The following is a 22,095-nucleotide window of genomic DNA, read 5'->3' on the forward strand; positions in this document are numbered from 1 at the left end:
GAATTGGGAAAAGCCAGAGAGTAGAGGGGTTATTCAAACTGATGAAAAACATATCTCTATGCTATACTTGTTTTGACTGATTTCTCTAAGACCTTTGATTGGATTTGCCAAGAAAGCCCATCAATGAATGGCAACATGTAAATTTTTTTTTAAATTATTTTCCTTTTAAATTCTTTTAAATTAATATGCAACACCAGGATACAGGCTTGACAAAATCACAAAAGCATAGAACTCAACTCACTATGGTTCAGTCTCCAGCACATCACCCAAATCCTGTGTCTTCTCCTTCCATTCCACTGATCATTTTTCAAGCCATTTACAGTTTTTTGTTTTATGTTTTTTAACTTTTTTTTGTTTTTTTATTGATTTTTTAAAAAAAAATAAATGACAGTGGAATGCATTACAATTCTTATTATATATATACAGCACAATTTTTCATATCTCTGGTTGTATATAAAGTATGTTGACACTAATTTGTGTCTTCATACATGTACTTTGGATGATGATGTCTATCACATTTACATCTGATGCCAGGACCCACCATGCCATATCCATGCATGCACATACAAAATTTCAATTAGATTCAAAAAGTTTTAGTAAAGTTGGAACTATGTATTTTTTTTCTTTATAGGTCTAAAAGTTTTCTAAGCTGATGTAACTCTTATTTCTAACAACTGGAAATTGGTGATAACCTCAATTAATAATTATCAATTTCAAAATAATTTTTGATTCTGCTGATATTCAAAGTAATTGCTTCTGAAGGGTTAAGGTGTCACCCATGTGGTGGAACACTTGCGTAGCATATGCAAAGCCCTGGGTTTAACTCCCAGCTCTGGAAAAAATAATCAAAGTAATTGTTTCTCAAGGAAAGACAATCATATAGCTCTCTTTCCTATCTAGAAAATATAGAATAGATTTTGTTTAGAAGCTCTTCACAAACTGTTAGAAGACCCACTGATGGGGATGGTGGAAAAGTGAGGAATACTTTTATTCAAAAATTTACCAGTGGATGCCTTATTTGTAGTAGTTGGAATGCCAAACATTCCATATTAAAGATGTGGTTTTATGTAGGAGTCTAAGGGGAGGTTTAACTGGTTTTATCCAGTAGCAAGAACCAGGAATTTGATAGATTGACTCAACTAAACTTAGGGAAAAGCAGGTTTATAGGGAAAAATATACATGCTAGAACAGGAATTGATAGAGACAGCGATAGATGTCTTTGTTCTCTCCCACCTTCCTTCCTGTCTCTACCCTCCACACATATGTTCTCATTCTTCCTTTGCTCCTGGTCTGTGTTTATTTCCTCTCCTCTCAAGTTTTTGCTTTTTACAAAAGCAAAGCCTTATAGGCTGGGCATCCATTTGCTCACTCACTCAATGTATATATTAATGGGACCAGAATAGGCAGAAAAAAAGACTTTTATTAAAGCAAAAAAAGGGGGGGGGAGAGAAATTTGAAAAGATTGGTGAGATAAGGGGAAGAACAGGTGATTTCAGACAATGAATTTTGAGAAAGGACCTGACTATCGGGATAAACTTCTCATTGATCAAGGAAAAGGAAGGCCCAACTTTACCTGCTGAAATAGTAGAATCAAAGCTTAAATGGAGAGGGTTCAGGAAGGAAGAAGAGAAATAAGATAGTAGCTAGGGGGGAAATGGAAAGTCAAGAGAAAGTGTTCTTTTTCTTTAGATGGAAGAAATTATAACATACTTGCATGCACATGAAAATAATTTTGGGGGGAGGGGGAGATAACATAGGAGAAAATGCAGAGAATTGGTAGATTCATGCTCTTAAGTAAATGTGATTGGGCACACCAGCAGAGGCATTTGCATTAAGTAGGCATGGTTTGTGCGCATATCTGTGGAGAAGGTGGCAGGCAGAGTATGTGGTATGTGGGCACGCATGTAAGAGGTGAGCAGACATGGAGATAAGCATGTGTGAAAGACCTAGAAATTCCACCTTCAGGTAATAACTCTAGTCCTTCTAGCTCACTTTGCCAACTGATCAGCTCAAATGTTACTACTCAGCATGACATTGGTCCTAACTCATGACTAAGCATCCTTTGGATCAGCTGCCTTCCTGTTGTCTGAATGTTCCTGGTCAGATGATACAACAAGCAAACAAGTCAGGATCTATTAAGAGCAGGAGTTTAGGAAGACAGTTGCCCTCAGGAAAGTTTATGATTGGAAAGCTTGGTAAGCATGCTTTAATGTGTTGACTTACCAAGAGTTCATGAAGATAATAGTTGACAAAATAAATTATTGCCTAAAATGTAGGCCCCAAATAGAAAATGCAAGAGAAGAAATAAATCCTTATAGAATTTCATAGACTCAAATCTAATTATTTTCATTTTAAAATAGGAAATGTCACCCGTGGGATTAGTCTCCTATATAGTTTTACTACAGTTTTGAGCAAAATCAAATTATGTAATTTGAAAAATTATAATTAAGTATGTTATTATGACATTAGTGATAATTCTTAACTATTATGTTATTGATTATACAAATGATTGTACATAACTATACTTAATACTTTGAACAGATACATGTGTCTTCTCATTTCATCTTCACAACATTTTCTCTGAGGTAAATAATAGGTGAGACTCTTCACAACATTTTCTCTGAGGTAAATAATAGGTGAGACATCAGAAGAGTGGACAGGGGTTAAGAAACTAATGCAAGCTAATAGTTGGTATAACTTGGATTTTCCCTTCTGACAGATTTTTAACAAGATAGAGTACTGGTACTTAAGTAACTATCTAAAAGGAAGAGATGAGTATGTGAAGAAATGGAATTTTGAAAGGCCTAAGACAAAATTACACATAGTGCATATTCAGTAAAGACTCATGGTGAAAATGGTCAATATGTCTTAAAAAACCTGAAGAGACTGGAGGAAGATTTCATGAATCTTGAACCCCCAAAGAGGGGGGTGCTTTTTAATAGAATATTTAAGTTAAAGAAGTGTGAGAGGGGACCAGGATATTCAGGAAAGTTAGACTTTGGGATTGGTAGATGGCAGGTACCAGAAGGCCAGAGCAGATTAGATCCTCAGGAAAAAGGTGGGCTGCAACTTGTCCTTACTGAAGGACAAAATAAGGCTTGTTAAAGTGCCGCAGTCTGGCTGGGCACAAAAATCACGAGCCACTCAAACAGGAACAAATTTTATTTTTGAAATTTTTGCCAATGCCCTGTAAGCTCCCGGGAAATATGCCGACCCACACACGTGGTGTTTCCCCCCCACACACAGACCAACAGGAAATCCCTCCTCCGGAATTCCCTCCTACTGCACTTCCCCAACCAATGGGAACTCTCCAGGAGTCCCTTAGTAGGCCGAGGTGGACAGCAGGGGTCTAATATCCATATGAATGCAGATCTTCACATAATCATATCATCTCAATGACTTGTTGTCACCTTTCAACCAAAAATGCCATGCATCATACTACTTGGTTATGGCTCTTAGCATTAAAGTGTGGTCTGTCCACACTGTGGTCCCTAGGGTCCTTAAATTCTTTGAGCAAGCCCATAATACCCAAACTAGTTTTATAATGCTGTTATATTCAGCAGACATTTTCTTGAAAATAAAGTTTCACCCTAATGAAAACAACTGACAAGGATAGAACTAATTTTCAAGGGAAAATGAAAATTTTGGAAAACTTGTGTCTTATTCTATAAGCTTAACAACTTCCTAATATTGAAGACATCCCAATATTGGGATATATCAATGAATGTGACTTTTATGATTGATACTATATAATAAAATACATCAATATTTGGAATATCTGTATAATTCATGAACCAATACTATCCATATAACCAAAGCATGATATTAAAAAAATCATACATGGGCAAAAGTTCCCTTGAAGATGCAAGTTAGACCAGTGGATTTTAACTTAGAGTAAAAAATGCCACTTATATTTCAGATTACATATTGCAACAACAGTGTAAGAAACTACCATTTGTTGAGTTTTGGTGGAGTAGACAACATGAATATCCAAAATTAACTGAAAATGACTGATATAGCCCTTTATATACCAACTACATATCTCTGTGAAGCAACAATTTTTGTCACATACTATGAATAACAACAACAACAAAAAATCACAACTGATTAAATGCAGAAGCACAGAAGAGAATTCAGTTAACTTTAATTTCAGCTAAGTATTACTGAGATTTACAAAAATATTAAACAATGCCAATCTGCTATTTTTATTTTGAAAAGTATACTTTTTTTAATAAAAATATACTATTTGTCTTAACATATAGTAGAGTTTTTGTTACTTTATATAAATTAATATTTATCTCAGTTTCCATTTCTAACATAGTTAATAAACACAGATTTAACCTACAGGAGAAAAGTTTTCGAGAATCATCAACAATTTTTAAAGAGAAAAAGGAGTCCATAATCCAAAAAATATGTGAACAACTGCACTAATGAAGCTAAGAAGTTTTATTCATTGTGAAAAATAGAATATGGATTTGTGCTTAGAACATGATTCACTAAGCAGGGTAGGTATGGTCTAGGAGAACACTGTCTGAATGAAATTTTATTAATATTTATGTTATAAGTAAACTTGGAAAAGTTATTTTCTAGTTTCTATTACTAAAAAGATTTGAATTAGGTACAAAATGTTCCATCCTATACTGATCCACTCCAGCATGAATTTTTTTGAAGGTTCTAATGTATTCATTACACTTAAGAAAGTTCATGCTGATGCTCAATTGGGAAGAAATGAAGACGAGTTAGAAGCTGTGTTCTGATCTCTGAAGGTTGTTCGTGTGGAATAAGGAATTAAACTTATCTGCTCCAGTGAGCATAATGAGTTTCAATGGTTGGAATTTGCAGGGAAGCAGATTTCAGAACTTTGTGACAATTAGAACTGTTTAAAAACGGACTGCGAGGCCTTATTTGGCTGTTATGTTAATCCCTTGAAAATAGCTACTGTTTATAATGCTGACTCCACACAGGTCCCTCTATTAGACACTTGACATAATACCAATTCATTTGATTCTTAGAATAACTTCAAGCAATAGATATTATTATGTCCTTATTTTACAAGTGAGGGAACTCTTCAGCATCTTCCCAAAGGCTCCTCAGAAGTAGCCATAGGAACCAGGAACAGCTCATTGCAGATGCTCAGTTCTAATTCAGGTCCTCTGATTCTTCTGCTCCAGCTTTTGACATCAAGTGTACAGGTCCTCCCATGAACTATGTGTAAGAGCTGTGAGGAAGCTGGTAAAAATCCAGATTGATAGCTCTCTACAGTACCTTTTTTAATCACTTGGATTTTTTAATTACCTAGGGAGGAGATTTTGATAACTTTTTTAATTTCTCAAAGTTTTTTTTTTTTTACAATACCTGGAACATAGCACATTTTCAATTAGAATGTGTTAAATGAAGAAATAAGAAGTTTACAATTAGAAAGTAAAAGAGAGTATAGGGCACTGTTTAGAAAAGTTCTTGAAATGAGTGATGGTTAACTTTAGTGCCACCATGACTAGAAGTACAGAAACCCAGATAGTGGGTATCCTATTATTTCTGAGTATGTCTGTGAGTTGTCTCCAGAAGACAGTGGCAATCGAATCAGTGAATGGATAAAGGAAGACCCATCCTCACCTAATAGGAGTGGATGCAATTCAATTGGCCAATGGCCCACATAAAAAACAAAGCAGAGGAAAACACATTTGTTTTCTCTTTTGGAGCTGGCACACCCTCTTCACCTGCTCTAGGACATCAGAACTCCAGGTTCTGCAACCTGTGGACTCTGGCTTGCACTAGCAGGACCCTAGGTAATTTATCAGGCCTTCCTAAGGGACACCACTGCCTTTCTCACTACTGATACCTTTGGATTTGGAGTGACCCATGCTACCAGGTTACATGTTCTCCAGATGACACATTTTGGGACTTCTCAGGCTCAGAATCATATAAACCAATTCCCCTACAGAGTCCCTTCTTATCTATCTCTCCCCTCTTTCCTTCTCTATCTAATCACTCATCTAGATTCTGTCTCTGTATATCCCTTACTAATTCATTATTTTTGATCATCCTGTTGACTAGGAGTTATATTTTATATATGTGAATATTACTTGGTCTGATTGAAAAATAAACACTGTTATTTAAAAACTTTAACTTCAACATTTCTATATAGATGTGACCTACAAACCAAGGGGAAGCGAAGCTTCCAGAGTTTTATTAAATTGTTTTTGTACATGAACTGAAATGATTAGGTTTGGATATTGTATATTAAAATAGCTTTTTCTTAATTATTTTTGTTCAGAAGTAGAATAATACAAATAAAAAGTCACTGATTATTTTCCATGAATGAGTCCCAAACAATTCTTATGAGGGTGGAGAGAAGGTGACCTGCTAGTATGATGTGGACTGTCTCCAAACTCTTTCTTTATTCCTATAGATTATCACAGAGAGATATTATGACAGAAGATAAATTATAAGATAGTAGGAGTCAGGAAGACTTGGCCATTTCTTTTTCTACCACTAGCCAGAACTGAATTTAGCTAGTGGATTAATTAAACATGTAAAATTAAATTTTCAACTTTGTTTATTCTGTAGGAGAACAGAGCTGCAGAGAACAGAGATCTGTGTATGCATCATCTGAAAATGGTTCCCTGCTAGCTGCTAAGAACACAGCACTCCTACCCCACTGCTCCTAAACCTCATGGCCCAATGAGTCATAAATTTCAGATGTCCAGGGATGAGAATGGAGATCAACCTAAGAACCTGCTTTCAGAAAGTCTCTTAGTTTTCTTATTTGGGGATAAGACTTCTACAATTCTGTATTCAAATTTATGCTTATAGTATGCAGATTTTATGGTCTCCAGATTTTCTGACAATATCTAGTAGCCTTATTGGTAATGACCACTGTTGCTGTGAAGTTTCACTGAGCAGATTTGGAAAATAAAGCCTGTGGCCAACATGTTGGCTGCCATTTGAACCAATGCCAGATAATCTAGTCCTATAGTGACAGGTTTCTGAAGTTAGGCCTGTCATTTTGAAACATAAAATAATTCATAAAAAATGATAGCTTGCATGTGGCTTAGCGACCGCCAATTTGGCAAACGCTATATGTACACACATACATTTATTACATGTACATATATGTATGTATGTGTGTACACACATATAATTTCTGGATGGGAAAATATTTGAAAAAGCACAGTAATCAGCTGTATAGAGAATAATGTACCTGGAATTTAGCAAAATTAAATATAAGCAAACAAATAAAAAAGCATTTTTCATATAAAACTTTATTTTAGCAAATTTTTAACACCTTACAGACAAGACTTTCTAAAAAGCTAGATATGTACAGAATGATATAACTTGAAGCTATAAAACTAGAAGATGCAGGTAGCAGGAAGATTCCTCTATTTTGCTTAAAGTTTGAGAGCAACTGTTTTCGTTTTTTATTTTTTTAAAAAAACTACACACACTGAGTTCTGTTTCACAGCTTATTGAATACTGTTACCAGCTTAAAGGCACTTTAGACCTATGCATATCAACAGAAGGGTCATTTGTAGCAAATTCCATTTAGCTTAGTAAAAAATGATGATAGAGTTGGGCAAATATTTATATATTAGATCCCTCAAATTAAAAATCAATCGGATTAGAACCGATTCCTCAATGGCTCTTCCTAAAACACTCTGCTGGTTCCTGTGTGCTCTCAACTAATGTTCTCTAAACTATGGACTCATCACAGGTCAAATGAGCATTAGTAATGCCATGAGACAATGAGTAATTTACTGATAATTCCTGAATGCTTAAGACAGGGGCTAAAGATATTTACTATGGATTTTAGACATGTAGTTCATCTTATAGTGCTTAATTTTGCAAGATCTATTGCCCTAGGGAAAAAAAAAATTCTCTTCTTCCTCAAAACAGGGAATTTAACCTAAGTCCAAAATATCATTTTACTTGCCTAAACATACCCACAAGATATTTTATGCCATGTAGGGAACCTAGGATTCTACAGAAAGAGCCCATGAACTGGCTTTGGTTCTTTTAATTCTGTTCTCTCTTTTCCTTAACTCTCTCCAATTAACTGGTGTTCCAATATGTGTAATTTTCATGAAAAATAAAAAGAACCAATCTGACAGCTTGAACACATCTAGGGGCTAATATCTTGTAGTTGGCTTGAATTCATACCCTGGGAAAAGAACTGAAATCCCATCATGTCTCCTATTTTGTTGCTAAAATTCCCCTGGAACTACAAGGCTTACTTCAGCATCTGTTGAAATAACATGACTCAATATAATATAAAATCGTTAAGAATGAATTTTTAAATAAAGTAATTTTTAAATGCTTGAAGATCTAGTTATTCTAGTGAGTAGGTCGATAATGTAGGCATATTTAAAAGTAGTAGATTTTTTTTTCTATTCTAGATAAAATCCTAATTAACAAAAACATCCTCATTAGGACGTTTATAACCAACAACCAAATCAGGATATTTGAAAGACAGAGGCAACAGAATTGGAGACTTGTCTTAAATATAGGCTGGAAGATGGCCAGAATTGCTGTAGAATTTTAGGATATTTCTACCTCACTAAAATTTCCAAAGGAGTTAAAAGATATAATTTCCTTTAGAAGAACTCTGCTGGGAAACTAGGCAAAACTGAAGGTGAGCTATTTGGGTTCCAGCATCTTGTTTTGATCCTTTCAATCTTTCCCTCCTTCTATTCACTCCCTAAATGTCTCTGTAGGGCAGAGGATTTGTTAAATGTGCTTGTTTGGCACTAAAGACTCCCCCCACTGTCCTGGTGATTGTTCTGCCTTACCTGTTAAGAGGGTCTACCTTTTAATGCTCTGCTGGATACCTCTGGGAAGACTCCAAATATGAGGGCATCTGGAAGCCTCTGAGTTCATTTGCTGCAAAACACTTTTACAAGGCGTGCAAACCTGCTAAAATTCAGCACTGTTGCAGTCTTTTTAGTTCTTTGGATCATAATACGTTCTCACTAGAACACCATCTGAATTTATATATTTTTAAAATTTATGTACTTAATTTCCAGATGCTCAAATATTTTTGCAATCCCTTTCCACTTCCCATTTCCATCTGAACTAAAATACTTAACATTTGTATAATATGTGTTTTCTTTCCCCAAAGAACATTGCTCCAATTAGCTAACTAGTATTGGAAACACTCTTAAGGTTTCTCAGATATATGAAAAGAGGCTTATCTCAAAGCCCTTGAAAGAGTTATGGAGTAATTTAGCATTAAATTTCCTTTCATTCACAAGCAATACTTTTGTGATCATAGAGAAAATACTTATGATGAACAAATAATATTGCATTGATATAAAGCATTCTCAGATCATTACATGGAATGGAACATGCTGTTCATTTGGCTCTATACAATATTCAAAAATAATACATTTTTTATTAAATTGTATGAATTTTCAGTAATCTTTTATCAGTTTTCTGATGTTCATTCATTTGTTTGTTCATGAAATCCTTAGTAAGCAGATATAGCCTAAGGATGTAATAATAATTGCTGTTTGTGTTCTTCAATATGGCATTTTTGTTATAAATACACAGGTATAGACACACATGTATATATGAAAAGAAAGAGGAAGAAAGGGAATAGCAAAATAGAAGAGAGAGAAAAAAATTAAGAAACTGGCTCACTCAGTTTTTTGGGACTTGCAAATTCAGAATTTATAGAGCATACCAGCAGGCTAGAAGTTTAGGTAAGATCAACTCCACAGTTTTAAGTCTGAAATCTATAGGCTAGAAATTCTCGAAGAGCTTCTGTGTCGCAGTTTTGAGGCAGAATTGCTTCCAGGAAACCTTAGTTTTTGTTCTGAAAGAATTTCAACTGATTGCACAACCCTACTTACACTGTAGAAAGTAATCTACTTAAAACTTACCTAATAAAATGTTAATGACATCTAAAATAAATACCTTCCTAGCAGCATCTTGACCAAATAGCTGGGCACATAATTTTCACATAAAATTAACACAATAGTGTGTCCTGCTATCCTTATCTTATACATAAGGAGGTTGAGGCTTAAAGAGTAATTTACTGAAATTCACTCAGATAATAATTGAGAATTTGGATTGGTTTTATACTGAGCCAATGTGTTTTAGTCTCTATAGCAATACATATTACAAAATCCAAGGCACAATCCCTAGGTTTTAAGCATTTAGAATTTTTATTTGCAGTCGGGATGTTAAGTTACAATGTATTCATTAATCCATTTAATAAATATTTAATGAGATTTACTCTGTAAGTGGTACAGTGCTAGGAGCTTGGGCTCTGTCCTTTCACAGACAAACAATAAACAAATAAGCATAAGAGCCTCCTATGTCAAATGCCTCAAAGAAGAATGAAACCATGTGAAGGTGATATAGAGGTAATCTCTGCAGTAGTGAGATCTGTGTAGAGATCTGAATGAAATGAGAACACAAACCGTGCAGATATCTAGAGAGAAGCATTATTTTTAACTAAAGGGAAAAGTAGGTGGATTGGCCTTAAGATGGATGAATACTTGGTCTGCTTCAGAAACATCAAGGGACCAGTGCAGCTGGAGCTGAAGGATTTAAGAAAGATTAAGGAACGGTATTTTAAATATAGCCAAAGAAAACATAGTTGTCCCAAAGATGGAAGAAATACAAGAATAGATATTGTGGGGTACTTAGAAAGAGAAAGTTCTTTAAAAGTTTAAGCATGATGTTGGAAATTAAAAAAAAAAAAAGGAGGAATGACTTTGGCAAAAAGAAAAAAAAATGAATCTGAAGGACACTTCAGTTCAAACTAAAAAAAGCATGAATGGTCATGAGGGTTTAATGAGACAGAGAATTCATACTGTAGAGAAATCATGCTGATTGGAAGCTAAGACCTGTGCAGTCTAACTGTGAATTTAGGCAGGTATCAAAATACTTGGTGTGAATTATTAACTTGAATGTGGAGGGTTAATTTTGGTATAAAATGAAGAGGTTATTCTTGTGGTTGCTCAAAATGGGAGGAAAATGCTGAAACATAATAATAAGTAATAATTACAAGTGCTTTCTACAAGTTAAACATGTTTATATGCATTATACATGCTTTGTTCCTTTTAAGAAGCATTATGATATTAGATTCTTAATTACATCCTTGGCAGAGATGAGGAGGCTAAGATAAAGAGATATTAAATAACCCAGTATCACCAGCTGACTGGGCTGGCAATATAAACTGGGTTCAAAGGAGCTGGCTGTATCAATAACTAAGAAAATGAGGAAGAAACCACACGGTACACAAATATGAGTTTCTAAGGCAGGATGGCTCCACTTGGTGACCCCAAGGGTAAGTTCCAGCACTGGAAGGAGCAAGAGATCTAGCACATGGGAAACCTTCTATTTATTGGGGGAAAGACATGGGAGAAAGTTCCACCCAAATAAGGCAAGGGATTGGGTTTCAAAGGATGGAGTCTTGCTTGGTGATGTCTTATATTCAGCAGATTGACTGACATCTGAGGTACTATGTGAAATCACAGACAGAGGGAGAGGAAAGGCACATTTACATTATATAGCCCAATCAGATAGTAATGTCAGGCCAGTCCCCTCATGTACTCAAATGCACATAGCTCATACACATAGCCCATGAATGGCTCCCGACAACTTACCAAACTTATATAGTAAATAAGTTGTCAAGGTGGCATTTTCACTAGAATGGTCTGGCTCCAGGGCCTGAGTTTTAACTAATAATGCCTCACAAAGAACCCAGCAATCCCATTTATGATATGACCAACAATCTATGGAACAAAGTAAGTTTGCACTCATATATGCAAAATTTAAAAGAAAATATAATTACTTAAAAAAATGGAAAATATAAAGACATGTGGATGTACAATATAGCAATATTTCTGGTTTAATGTAAAAGTCTGCACCAAGCTTTTATCATAGACAAAGAAAAAGGGCGGGGGGGACCATAATCAAGCAAGCATGTTGATAAGCCTGATTTAGAAGGTAAAATAATGAAGACATTAAAAACAATTCCAACATTGGAATTGTACAACCATCACAATATTAGCAGTGGGAAGAACACAATCATGTATCACATATGAAACAAAAAATTTTCAGTTTCACTTAAGCCTCCAACACTATGAGGTTTCTGAAGAATCACTATTTCCATTTTATAAGTAGTGTAGATCAAATATACACCCGAAAGTTACACTGGTAGCAAGCACCCAGCTAAGATCAAGCCTGGTCAGTCTGAATCCAAGAGCCATAGTCTTTGTTCTTCATGCTACTTTAACTCGTTGACAAGTTGAAGCCCAGCTAAAGTTTAGGGGGTTTGCCCATGAGGTTGCCCACATAATGAAGCCAGAAAGGCACTGAGTTTCAGAACTGAAAATGTATTTTCAGTAAAACGTAAGAAGTCATTGTGTTTGCAAGAAATAAAGTTTAGAAAGGGAAGAGCTGTGGTCCGAAAGCCATGCTACAGGGTGAATTCTAGAGGAAATGAAGGACAAGGATGAATCCTAGTGGTTGCTGGAGAGTGAAGAAGAGGGAGGCTGTTACTCTTGGGCACACAAGTTCTTCAGAGCAAGGGAATCCAAAACCTAAACAGAGGAATGACACTTCCACTGTGCAGTTTCAGCTGTTTCCCCTGCATAAGCGAACACCATCTGCCGTGGAGGCGGAACAGCGGTGAATTGGAATAGCAGTCCAGACTCATTTTTGAAAACTTGGCAATGACAGTTCATGGCAATGTGAATAAAGTTTGTAGGGATGTAGGAAGCTTTCTTGTACTAGCCAACTTACTGTAATTCTCAAACAGAAGCAAACAAACAACAACAAAAAAATCTGTTCAATTTATGAAAGATTTCCTATAGTTTTATCAGAAGAAACAAACCTTCAAAATAATAAGCTAGGTTCCAAATAACATATTCCTCAGGATTTGTTAAGATTCCATCATACAAAATTAATTAGTGGGTTGTATGCATGTAGAGAAGGTAGGGCATTTGGAAGGGAAGGACTGACTCTGAATGTTGTAGCCACAATCTGTTGTTACACAGTGTACCAATATCTCTTAAATGGGCTAATTTATCCTTTTGCATTTAATTCTGGCTTGCAATATTCTACAACAGAACAAACAAAAATACGTTATGCTTTTAAAATATAAGTGCACTTTCATGCAAATTGTTAGATCTCGTTTCTTAAAGATAAACCAGGTGGACGTAAATTATCCATTTACCATAGTCAGACAGCTGTAAAATAGAATAAATATTTATTTTCCTTCTTTCTCTAATTTTTAGAGGAATAGCCAAGATGATGCAGGAGACAGAAAAGCAAGTTTGTATGAGGCACACACCCCAGGCAGCCAACACTGGTTTGTTTAAGCCCCTAAAGTACCATTTGAGCAGATGGAAAATTCTACTTGCCTTAGAAACTACTCATCCGTCCCTGGGGCTTTATTGTCCCAGGTGTTGTGGCCATCTGCCAGACTTATTTACAACAAATGCTTGCTTAAAAAAATGGGAAACTGAAATTTCACAGCTTCCTTAGGACATGGTCAAAGAGCATATGGGATTAAAATTGAAGCTTGAAGCTCTTGCCCACTGTGCCTGCTATAGTAAGTGCTGCTACAGAAAAGACAAGAGAGATTGATTTGGTAGAGTGAATTGTTGACATAAACTGAAAGTGAGAGTATGCTTCAAGGGCAAAGGGTGAAGAAATCAGGGACACATTAGAAACTGCAAGCTCAAAAATAATCAACTTTTCTGAGAGAATTATTTTCACTCAGTATTTGTGGTAAGAATTGCTGGTAATTTGGTTTTTATATTAGCAAAAAATTCAGAGATAAGCAAATGGAAGAAGGAAGAAATAAGCATTCATAAAAAGAAATAAATATTTTTAATGGCTTAAGTACTGTCAAGAGTATACATGTATCAAAGTAGCATACTGCATATACCCCAAAATTTATAAAATCAAAATATTAATTAATAAAAATAGGAAAGGATGCTCTTGAAGTTGCTCCTATGAGGAACGTGTACTATTGTGCTTTATCCACAGAAGTGCAAATGCCTGCCATATACTTAATTAACCAAAGCTGTCTTTTCAACAAAGAATGGGATATTCTGTTGTTCATGAATAAACAACTTCATAATTCATTTTCAATTTGCTTTCACAGAGCTAAGAAAGCTAAAATGAGCCCAGCTATTTTCTGTAAAAGAAGCAATTTTTAGTGGTTTTTAAAATAAGATGTTAAAAGAACAATAAAAAATCACAAATAAAATATAAATTTAAATATCAAATAAATGTTGAAACCCTCTTAAATTCACTAAGGAATTAAATGGCATATAATAAAGATAAAATTCTAGTACTTCATTAGCAGATATTTCTAAATGAATGTTGTATTTTTTGCTTCTCTTATTTTTAACTCCAAACATTTTTCCTAAAGTAGCAAACTTTTCTTTCTTTGGTTAAAAAGTAAAAGCTCAATTATATTTCAACATCAGTGCCATTTGACCCACAGCTAGGCATTTCTATTTCTTCCTCTGTGTGAGCATTTAAAACAATGTCTGCTTTCTGCTTGAAGTTACTTAAACAAAAATGATTCATGCATTCAGCCCCATCTTAGAGCAGTTTTCATGGTATAAAAAACTCTAACCTGGGCTAGGATTGTGGCTCAGTGGTAGAGAGCTTGCCTAGCATATGTGAGGCATTACATTTGATTCTCAGCACTGCATATAAATAAGTGAATAAAATAAAGGTCCATCAACAACAGAAAAAAATTTTAAAACCCTCCAACCTGAATAAGGTGATGGTGGCTTCATATGCTTCTAGCAACTCCTGATTTTGTCTAGTGATGCAGACATTGGCAGATCCTGGGTAGCTAGCAAGGGTTCCTTTGCCAGATAGGAGTTGCTGAGTTGAGGCTCTATTGATTATTGATTTTAAATCTATCAATAATTCATTTTGCTTGCTGGTTAATTTATGACCAGTCTTACTTACAATCAGTCTTAGTGAACACTGAAGGGCTGCTTTCTGCTATATCCTTAAAAATGTTAGGACCATCTTCTAAGAGGTCCCTCTTACCACTCAACTCACAGTAGCAACTATAAGTAGCAAAGTTTTTTCCAAAAAACAATTGTTGCTTCTTTGGGTTACCTGGGAAAACAACCTGAGTACAATTATAGGGTGTGACCCAACCTTCCACATTTCTTCTTTCTCTTTGTTCTTAGATCCATTGGATTCTCAAGTACTCTATAAATTTTAAATAAAAATGATTGATTACACAACACTCTCCTAGACTATGTGAAAGATTATGTTTTGATGAAAGGCGGTTCTTAAAGAAGATTAAGAGATCCTTGAGAGGACAGCACCCATACATGGTGGCACCATGGAAACTGGATTTCTGAGAGCTGATGCAGCTCTCTACTGAACTTTGAGAACACTGCCATACAGAAGCTCTGCCCTGCCCCATGTCCCACTGTTTTAGATTTGACTACTCAAAAATCAATTTTGTAATTTGTAATTTGAACCTTTTTTTTCAAGGAATAGCAAGTGGGAAGAAGAGGTACAAATACGCTAAAGTATAGAGTTAGGCCATTCTGAATATGATACTAGGAAAGTATAATAGATTTTTAAATCACTAATTTACTTTTAATCAATAAGCATAGTATTTTGCCAAATTTTATAATACGTGAATGTATATAACATACCTTGGTAATAGCTACATTGCAATAATATAAAATCTGAATTTCATATGTGAATCTGATTCTGCAGGTATTCCCAAAGAGATAGTCACCAAACTGTCTATATTCCCAAAATGACTACTTTAAGGATCACTTATAGCTTAGAAATATATTATCTTGTTTAGTCTCTATTTTAGTCAGCTTTTTCACTGCTGTGACTAAAAGACCCAACCAGAACAACTATAGAGGAGGAAAAGTTTATTTGGGGGCTCAAAGTTTCAGAGGTTTATATCTACAGGCAGTCTGCTGCCATTCATTGAGGTTCAAGGTGAGGCAGAACATCACGGAGGAAGAATGTGGAAAGGGGTGTGGCTCACAAGACGATCAGGCAACAGAGAGAGATAGACTCCACTCACCAGATACAAAATATATATCCTAAAGCATGCCTCTGAGACCTACTTCCTCCAGCCACATTTTACCCACCTTCAGTTACCACTCAGTCTATCACCATCAGGGGATTAATTCACCAATTGGGTTCTCATAACCCAATAATTTCTTCTCTAAACTTCTTGCATGGTCTCATGCATGAGCTTTTGCGGTTTACCTCACATCCAAATCATAACAGTCTCCAAACATAATTTTATTGCTATAGGTATTGGAAAGAAATTAAGTTGAACTCTAGAGGCAATACTAAATTAGATTTACATTCAGTACCTTCACTTTTTTTTTTTTTTACAATTTCTTCAGACAATGGAATTTTCTATTGTACATTTAAAATGAGATAAAGTTCTTAAGTTCCTCCTAAAAGTGCACTTGCCCTAATTCTGTCCTACTTTTTGTAGTAGGAGGACAGTTGGTTTCCTTACCTATTAATTATCAACCTCATTTGTGGAACTGTTATTGAGGAAGCCACCAGGGCTTCTGAGGGAGAAGAGGGATGATTGCACATGATAATTTCACAACTAAGAGAATTAAAACGGGAGACAAATGTTTCATAGAACAACTATTTAAAGACTTTCTACATTTTAATCAGTACTCTGACTCATATGTGTAACCTACAAATACCCAATAATTCTCTTTAGCCTAGAAAGATTTAACTGCTATAAAATCTTCTTTAAGAAATTAATTTCTGGCTGTACAGACTGAGGCAGACTTCTTAAGGAGAATGTCTCTATGAGAATAAATATAGCATAAACTTTCAGTGTGATGTATTTCACACTGGCAAATGATTTAGTTAGTCCTTTAGCAGGTGTTCAGAAAGAAAATTAAATTTACAGCATTAGGAGCTAAATAATCTCTTCTTCAAGCCCCATAGTATGCCTATGATAATGAGAGTCCTACAAATAATGCAGGGTCTATCATCTGCAATGGCAGGCTATATTCAACTTAGCAATGTTCCAGGGAGTTAAGGGAAGTTCTCTCTCCCTTTTAACAGTGTGGGGACCAGGCCCTCGGCTGGCATCAGAAGATGACTTAATTCCTGTCTGATGTGCACACCTGCTGCATATCAGGGCAGAGATTATTGCTCTTTGGAGATCGTTGCCAATAAATCTTTGCCTTGATGGTTTTGCCATGCTTTGTTAGCTCTTTGACATGGACCTTATTATTCCCTGCATCAGTTTCTCCAGCTGCATACACAGAACATTTGGTGATGAGTTTGTTTTGAGCATGGATGTGGATATGATGGATGTTTAAAAGGTCAGGATTACTGAAGATATTCTGTTCTGGTTCAGATGTGCCTGGCATGGCAGTGGATTACTACTTGTGACCCACTACTCCATTTCTGGGATAAATAATTTGATATGTATTTATGTAGAAAAATGCAAGTATGAAAATTTACACAGAGAAACAGTGAGTTTCAGAGGCCAAGCTATCTATGATATTGCAACCTAAAGTTTCAGAGACCACAGCAATTAAACAATGAACAAACAAGGCACTTCTAAGTCAGCTTCCACACTGCTCTCTTTCTAGCAAGAGATAGACACGCTGTCTCATTATTGTAAGGCCTTGGAAAAATCCACTAGAACTGACAGAATTTTCAGAGCAGGAGAATAAAACTTCAAGCTAAAAGGCAAAGTGAATATTTTTAAAAGAATTGTCCTGGAGCATACCTCTTTAGGATCAAAGTTGATAAAAACCCTTAACTTACAGTATAAATTTTGTGCAATTATGGAGAGAAAAACAGGAGTATTCTCAATTGGCAAAAAAGGAAATAGCTACTTCAAAATAGGCAGTGGCGGAAGCCATATTATCTGTTACAAATTTGTTTTCATTGCCAAAACCACATGGAGTCTGCCATTAGCAAGGGAATAGATGAGATCTCTGGTAATAAGCCCACAGGTTACTCTGAATTTATTAGTTTATTTAACTTCTTTAAAGAGATATGGTCTTCTATTTGTTCTTAAGTCTTCACATACTTCAGAATTCTAAAATGTCTTCTCTCATCCTGAAAATTCTATATAGATGGTATTTTAGTCAGTTTGGGCCAAATGCCACAAAATTCCATAGATTTAATGGCTTAAAATAACAGGAATTTATTTCTTACCATTCTGGATTCAATATCAAAATACTAGTATATTCAGTATTTGGTGAAGAAACTTTTCCTGATTTAAGGTGGTTAATGAATGAACTTGGTGGGGTGAGAGAGATGAAGCAAGTTCTCTAGTGTCTCTTTCTATACGGGTACTAACTCAATCATGAGGGCTTCTTCCTAATGGCATAAGAACCTTCCAAAGCCTATATCTCAAATACTACCACATGTGGAATTAGATCTTTGACATCTGAATTTGTGGGGTGAAGACAAAAACAATCTATGGAAGATTGCATAGCTTGTAATAGTTTTAATTTCTTTATGTTCAGAGCTTCATAATCTAACTGCCCAGCACAGAACTCCTTTCTGAGTCCAGATTGTTATCTCAGATATTTTAGCACACAAATATATCTGAATGCTTTACATATGCTGATAACTGTGTTTTCTTCATTCAACTTCAACCTGCTTCTTCTGTGATCCACATCTTAATGAATGGTATTTAATCACCAGATGTTAAAGATACTGTAATACAAAAGAAAGATATGGTCCCTCCCCTTCAGCAAATTCAACTCAATAGTAAAGAATAAAACTTTAAAAAGTGATCATACTAGGACTGTTACACAAAAGGAAAAGCAGAGAGTATGTAAACGAAATTGAGTTCTTACCATTATTGGAGGATAGGAGCAGGTCCTCACTGATTCTCTAACTTGCTCACCTCTATTAGCTCCTTATATATTTAAATTCCTTAATTTCCCTCTAATCTCTCTGCTTCCATTTTAGTTCAGGCGCCATCCCCTTTTACTTGGATAACAAAGAAGTAACTCCTCAACAGGTCCTGATATCAGATATATAGAAAAACCATTGTGGATTGTGATCAGAGAATCACCCTATGACACTTCCGTCACCTGAGTGAAGAACACTTTGAATGTACACCAAATCTTGAGCATACAGAAAATGACCAGCTGTTGTCAGAAAGCCTGAGAAGCATCTGTCCTGCAGTCATAACAAAGCAAAGCACAGTCTTCTCTGGCATGCAAGTAAAAAGGAGAAATACTCAGCTGCAAGAAAGCAACTTCAAACACCCACAGTGTTGTCACCTTCTGAGCCTAATTAGAAACTTTAATCCAGAATAGCATGGAACAAATCAGATTTTCTCATCTAAAGATGTCACGGCTGTCTTGTGTTTTAATAGCAGCAGCACTGAAGTTAGTTGTGAGATGGATCCAAATAGAGGGAACACCTACAGCTTACTATATGCAGCACTGTATGAAAGGAGCAGATGTTCACGCTTGTGCTGTAAATGCCTCCTTAGACCAATGACACCTTGAATGTCATGGATGGAGTCAGGCAACTCAGAGGACAGAAGAGCAGTAGGCCACCTGAATGAGGAATTCTTCTTTCAATTGGAACCCAAGTTGCACTTTGGATCTATAATGTTCTCCAAGGGCTGTAAGTTCAAGTCTTGGTTCCCAAGCTGCTGTTGCTACTGGGGGATGATAGAAACTTTAGGAGGTGGGGCCCATTTTTAAGTAGGTTACTGAGATTGTGACCTTGAAGGATACATTAGGACTCCAGCCTCTTCTTTGTCTCTCTGTGTTTCCTGGGTGCTGAGAGGTGAGTAGCTCTATTCTGCAAGGTGCCTCCAGCATTGTTCTGACTCACGACAGCAATGGGGTGAAGCCACCGTGGACTGAAATTCTGAAACTGTGCAATAAATCTTTCCTCCTCTACTTTATTTTTCTAAGAATTGTGTCTCAGTGGGGGAAAGCTGACTAACACAATCTATCTTTGCTTGACCGATGCATATCATGGGAGAGGTCACCATGATGAATCTAGGGTTAACAAATGAAGGAAGGAACATCTTTAGGAACCAGATCTGATATTAAGACTGTTAGATTTGATGAACTTACAATAGCTGGGCAATGTTTAGAGTCATGACAAGGGACACCTTTTCCTTCTGGTACTCCCTAAAATTTCCATTCCTCCCCAAAATTTCCATACTCTTCAAATTGGTCTACTCTGAACCTGCTCCTAAAATCGATTACAAAGATAAATTTCCCAGGATATAAAGTCCACATCTAAAAACCAATGGCTTTCCTATACACCAATAATGAATTTTCTGAGAAAGAAACTAGGAAAACAATTCCATTCACAATAGTACCCCTGCTCCCCACTCCAAAAAACCCTAGGACTAAATCTAACAAAGAAGATAAAAGGTCTCTACAGTGAAAATTATGGTGCACCAAAAAAACAAATTGAAGAAGACACAAATATCGAAGAAGATGAAAGGACCTGCCATGTTCATGGGTAGGCAGAATGAATATTGTTAAAATGGCCATATTACCAAAAGTAATCTACAGTTCCAGTTCAATACCTATTAAAATGTCAATGACATTCTTTATGGAACTAGAAAACAAAAAACAAAAAAAGAGTTCTAAACTTCATTTGGAAGAATAAAAGACCCAGAATAACCAAAGCATGTTCAGCCAATTCTGGAGGTATCACAATAACTGATTTCAAATTATACTATAGAACTATAGTAACAAAAGTGCACGGTGCTGGTACAGAAACAGACACGTAGACCAATGGTACAGAATAGAAGACACAGAGTCAAATTCACAGAGATAGTAATTTGATCCTTGACAAAGTTTCCAAAAACTCGCTGAAGAAAAAAATGTGCTGGGAAAACTGGTTATCCCTATGTAGAAGAATAAGATTAGATCCTTATTTCTCACCCTGACCAAAGTCAACTGCAAATGGATACAAAGCTTAGAAATTAGACTAGACACTATGCAATTCCTAGAAGAAAACATAGGGTCAACACTCCAACATACAGGCACAGGCAATGACTTCCTCAATAGGACTCCTAAAGCTGAAGTACTACCAAGAATTAATAAATGGGATGGCAACAAATTAAAAAGCTTCTGTTCAACAACAACAACAAAAATTAAGACTGTGAAAGAGAACCAAAAAAAAAAAATGGGAGAAAATCTTTGCCGGCTACTTTTCTGACGGAGCATTAATATTCAAAATACTTGAAGAACTCAAAAAATTACCACAAAAATCCAAATGACCAATCAATAAATGGGCAAATGCACTAAACAGACCCTTATCAAAAGAAATAGTATAAATCACCAATGTCAATGAAAAAAAAAACTGTTCAACATCTTTAGCAGTTAGGAAAATGTAAATCAAAATTAACAGATTTTTTGTGTCACTCTAATTAATATATCAGCCACCAGGAATATAAATAATAATAGCTAGGCAAGGTGGCACACACCTGTAACCCCAGTGTCTCCAAAGGCTGAGGAGGATCATAAGTTCAAACTCAGCCTCGGAAATGGTGAGGCACTAAGCAACTCAGTGAGACCCTGTCCCTAAATAACATTCAAAATAAATAGGGATGGGAATGTGGCTCAGTGGTCAAGTACCTCTGAGTTCAATCCCCAGTACCTAAAATAATTTTTTTTAAAAAAGAAATATAAACAATTGTAAATTCTGGAGAGGAAGTTGAGAAAAAGGATCACTTTTACAATGTTGGTGGTTGTCAATTACTACAAGTGAGGTAGGATATATATATATATATTTTTTTTTCCCTGAATGTATATATGGAATAGAAACAAATGGGAAGAAAAGAGAAACTGTAACTTTAACTCAAAACTCTATGAACACCCTCATCTTCATCCTCTGCCCCCAAGCCTGTTTTCCTCTAGGTGTGAATTCTTCAAAGTTACAATAAATCTTGAAATACTGTAAATCCAATTAATTAGTGCCTTTATACTTTGTTAGTTTACAAAATATATTTTTAGACTGATTAAAAGAAGCCTAGAGAGAGAGATTGTTAGGGACCCATGATGTGGGAACAACCCAAGCATTATTTATCAACTAGATAACATCAACTTGAAGACTTGGAGAAGAACCAGATTACCTTGACCT

This window comes from Callospermophilus lateralis, unplaced genomic scaffold (genome assembly GCF_048772815.1).
Source record: "Callospermophilus lateralis isolate mCalLat2 unplaced genomic scaffold, mCalLat2.hap1 Scaffold_94, whole genome shotgun sequence".
Classification (NCBI taxonomy): Eukaryota; Metazoa; Chordata; class Mammalia; order Rodentia; family Sciuridae; genus Callospermophilus; species Callospermophilus lateralis.